The following is a 5,344-nucleotide window of genomic DNA, read 5'->3' as shown; positions in this document are numbered from 1 at the left end:
TTCATTGAGAAGGAAAATCTTTTATAGTCACTTATGCCTTCAAAAGCTTTATTTCTCCTTTTAAATGATTATATAATCTTATAACCTATTTTAAGTTGAATTTTTTTACATTTTGGGTTAAAACAGATTATAATTGAATGTTTACCTCGAGAAACGTGATGCAAAAACAATTCATTGAGAAGAAAACTTCTTTTATAGTCACTTATGCCTTCAAAAGCTTTATTTATGCCTTTAAATGATCATATAATCTCATAATTGATTTTAAGTTGAATTTTTTTACATTTTTAGGTAAAACAGATTATAATTGAATGTTTACCTTGGGAAACGTGAAGGAAAAAGCATTCATTGAGAAGAAAACTTCTTTTATAGTCACTTATGCCTTCAAAAGCTTTATTTCTCCCTTTAAATGATTATATAATCTTATAACTTATTTTAAGTTGAATTTTTTTACGTTTTGGGTTAAAACAGATTATAATTGAATGTTTACCTCGAGAAACGTGATGCAAAAACCATTCATTGAGAAGAAAACTTCTTTTATAGTCACTTATGCCTTCAAAAGCTTTATTTATGCATTTAAATGATCATATAATCTCATAATTGATTTTAAGTTGAATTTTTTTTACGTTTTCGGTTAAAACAGATTATAATTAAATGTTTACCTCGGGAAACGTGAAGCAAAAACCATTCATTGAGAAGAAAACTTCTTTTATAGTCACTTATGCCTTCAAAAGCTTTATTTCTCCCTTTAAATGATTATATAATCTTATAACTTATTTTAAGTTGAATTTTTTTACGTTTTGGGTTAAAACAGATTATAATTGAATGTTTACCTCGGGAAACGTGAAGCAAAAACCATTCATTGAGAAGAAAACTTCTTTTATAGTCACTTATGCCTTCAAAAGCTTTATTTCTCATTTTAAATGATTATATAATCTTATAACCTATTTTAAGTTGAATTTTTTTACATTTTGGGTTAAAACAGATTATAATTGAATGTTTACCTGGAGAAACGTGATGCAAAAACGATTCATTGAGAAGAAAACTTCTTTTATAGTCACTTATGCCTTCAAAAGCTTTATTTATGCCTTTAAATGATCATATAATCTCATAATTGATTTTAAGTTGAATTTTTTTTACATTTTGGCTTATAAAAGATTATAATTGAATGTTTACCTCGGGAAACGTGAAGCAAAAACCATTTATTGAGAAAAAAACTTCTTTTATAGTCACTTATGCCTTCAAAAGCTTTATTTCTCCCTTTAAATGATTATATAATCTTATAACTTATTTTAAGTTGAATTTTTTTACGTTTTGGGTTAAAACAGATTATAATTGAATGTTTACCTCGGGAAACGTGAAGCAAAAACCATTCATTGAGAAGAAAACTTCTTTTATAGTCACTTATGCCTTCAAAAGCTTTATTTCTCATTTTAAATGATTATATAATCTTATAACCTATTTTAAGTTGAATTTTTTTACATTTTGGGTTAAAACAGATTATAATTGAATGTTTACCTGGAGAAACGTGATGCAAAAACCATTCATTGAGAAGAAAACTTCTTTTATAGTCACTTATGCCTTCAAAAGCTTTATTTATGCCTTTAAATGATCATATAATCTCATAATTGATTTTAAGTTGAATTTTTTTTACATTTTGGCTTATAAAAGATTATAATTGAATGTTTACCTCGGGAAACGTGAAGCAAAAACCATTTATTGAGAAAAAAACTTCTTTTATAGTCACTTATGCCTTCAAAAGCTTTATTTCTCCCTTTAAATGATTATATAATCTTATAACTTATTTTAAGTTGAATTTTTTTACGTTTTGGGTTAAAACAGATTATAATTGAATGTTTACCTCGGGAAACGTGAAGCAAAAACCATTCATTGAGAAGAAAACTTCTTTTATAGTCACTTATGCCTTCAAAAGCTTTATTTCTCCTTTTAAATGATTATATAATCTTATAACCTATTTTAAGTTGAATTTTTTTACATTTTGGGTTAAAACAGATTATAATTGAATGTTTACCTGGAGAAACGTGATGCAAAAACGATTCATTGAGAAGAAAACTTCTTTTATAGTCACTTATGCCTTCAAAAGCTTTATTTATGCCTTTAAATGATCATATAATCTCATAATTGATTTTAAGTTGAATTTTTTTTACATTTTGGCTTATAAAAGATTATAATTGAATGTTTACCTCGGGAAACGTGAAGCAAAAACCATTTATTGAGAAGAAAACTTCTTTTATAGTCACTTATGCCTTCAAAAGCTTTATTTCTCCCTTTAAATGATTATATAATCTTATAACTTATTTTAAGTTGAATTTTTTTACGTTTTGGGTTAAAACAGATTATAATTGAATGTTTACCTCGAGAAACGTGAAGCAAAAACCATTCATTGAGAAGAAAACTACTTTTATAGTCACTTATGCCTTCAAAAGCTTTATTTCTCCTTTTAAATGATTATATAATCTTATAACCTATTTTAAGTTGAATTTTTTTACATTTTGGGTTAAAACAGATTATAATTGAATGTTTACCTCGAGAAACGTGATGCAAAAACAATTCATTGAGAAGAAAACTTCTTTTATAGTCACTTATGCCTTCAAAAGCTTTATTTATGCCTTTAAATGATCATATAATCTCATAATTGATTTTAAGTTGAATTTTTTTACATTTTTAGGTAAAACAGATTATAATTGAATGTTTACCTTGGGAAACGTGAAGGAAAAAGCATTCATTGAGAAGAAAACTTCTTTTATTGTCACTTATGCCTTCAAAAGCTTTATTTCTCCCTTTAACTGATTATATAATCTTATAACTTATTTTAAGTTGAATTTTTTTTACATTTTGGGTTAAAACAGATTATAATTGAATGTTTACCTCGGAAAACGTGAAGCAAAAACCATTCATTGAGAAGAAAACTTCTTTTATAGTCACTTATGCCTTCAAAAGCTTTATTTCACCCTTTAAATGATTATATAATCTTATAACTTATTTTAAGTTGAATTTTTTTACGTTTTGGGTTAAAACAGATTATAATTGAATGTTTACCTCGGGAAACGTGAAGCAAAAACCATTCATTGAGAAGAAAACTTCTTTTATAGTCACTTATGCCTTCAAAAGCTTTATTTCACCCTTTAAATGATTATATAATCTTATAACTTATTTTAAGTTGAATTTTTTTACGTTTTGGGTTAAAACAGATTATAATTGAATGTTTACCTCGGAAAACGTGAAGCAAAAACCATTCATTGAGAAGAAAACTTCTTTTATAGTCACTTATGCCTTCAAAAGCTTTATTTCTCCCTTTAAATGATTATATAATCTTATAACTTATTTTAAGTTGAATTTTTTTACATTTTGGGTTAAAACAGATTATAATTGAATGTTTACCTCGAGAAACGTGATGCAAAAACCATTCATTGAGAAGAAAACTTCTTTTATAGTCTCTTATGCCTTCAAAAGCTTTATTTATGCCTTTAAATGTTCATATAATCTCATAATTGATTTTGAGTTGAATTTTTTTTACATTTTGGGTTAAAACAGATTATAATTGAATGTTTACCTCGGGAAACGTGAAGCAAAAACCATTCATTGAGAAGAAAACTTCTTTTATAGTCACTTATGCCTTCAAAAGCTTTATTTCTCCCTTTAAATGATTATATAATCTTATAACTTATTTTAAGTTGAATTTTTTTACGTTTTGGGTTAAAACAGATTATAATTGAATGTTTACCTCGGGAAACGTGAAGCAAAAACCATTCATTGAGAAGAAAACTTCTTTTATAGTCACTTATGCCTTCAAAAGCTTTATTTCTCCTTTTAAATGATTATATAATCTTATAACCTATTTTAAGTTGAATTTTTTTACATTTTGGGTTAAAACAGATTATAATTGAATGTTTACCTCGAGAAACGTGATGCAAAAACAATTCATTGAGAAGAAAACTTCTTTTATAGTCACTTATGCCTTCAAAAGCTTTATTTATGCCTTTAAATGATCATATAATCTCATAATTGATTTTAAGTTGAATTTTTTTACATTTTTTGGTAAAACAGATTATAATTGAATGTTTACCTCGGGAAACGTGAAGGAAAAAGCATTCATTGAGAAGAAAACTTCTTTTATAGTCACTTATGCCTTCAAAAGCTTTATTTCTCCCTTTAAATGATTATATAATCTTATAACTTATTTTAAGTTGAATTTTTTTACATTTTGGGTTAAAACAGATTATAATTGAATGTTTACCTCGAGAAACGTGATGCAAAAACCATTCATTGAGAAGAAAACTTCTTTTATAGTCACTTATGCCTTCAAAAGCTTTATTTCTCCCTTTAAATGATTATATAATCTTATAACTTATTTTAAGTTGAATTTTTTTACATTTTGGCTTAAAACAGATTATAATTGAATGTGTACCTCGAGAAACGTGAAGGAAAAAGCATTCATTGAGAAGAAAACTTCTTTTATAGTCACTTATGCCTTCAAAAGCTTTATTTATGCCTTTAAATGATCATATAATCTCATAATTGATTTTAAGTTGAATTTTTTTTACATTTTTGGTTAAAACAGATTATAATTGAATGTTTACCTCGAGAAACGTGATGCAAAAACCATTCATTGAGAAGAAAACTTCTTTTATAGTCACTTATGCCTTCAAAAGCTTTATTTCTCCCTTTAAATGATTATATAATCTTATAACTTATTTTAAGTTGAATTTTTTTACATTTTGAGTTAAAACAGATTATAATTGAATGTTTACCTCGAGAAACGTGATGCAAAAACCATTCATTGAGAAGAAAACTTCTTTTATAGTCACTTATGCCTTCAAAAGCTTTATTTATGCCTTTAAATGATCATATAATCTTATAACTTATTTTAAGTTGAATTGTTTTTACATTTTGGGTTAAAACAGATTATAATTGAATGTTTACCTCGGGAAACGTGAAGCAAAAACCATTCATTGAGAAGAAAACTTCTTTTATAGTCACTTATGCCTTCAAAAGCTTTATTTCTTTTTTTAAATGATTATATAATCTTATAACTTATTTTAAGTTGAATTTTTTTACATTTTGGGTTAAAACAGATTATAATTGAATGTCTACCTCGAGAAACGTGATGCAAAAACCATTCATTGAGAAGAAAACTTCTTTTATAGTCACTTATGCCTTCAAAAGCTTTATTTATGCCTTTAAATGATCATATAATCTTATAACTTATTTTAAGTTGAATTGTTTTTACATTTTGGGTTAAAACAGATTATAATTGAATGTTTACCTCGGGAAACGTGAAGCAAAAACCATTCATTGAGAAGAAAACTTCTTTTATAGTCACTTA

The sequence above is a fragment of the Theobroma cacao genome, chromosome 5 (genome assembly GCF_053813885.1).
Source record: "Theobroma cacao isolate CCN51 chromosome 5, ASM5381388v1, whole genome shotgun sequence".
Classification (NCBI taxonomy): domain Eukaryota; kingdom Viridiplantae; phylum Streptophyta; class Magnoliopsida; order Malvales; family Malvaceae; genus Theobroma; species Theobroma cacao.
This window is presented reverse-complemented; position numbering follows the sequence as displayed.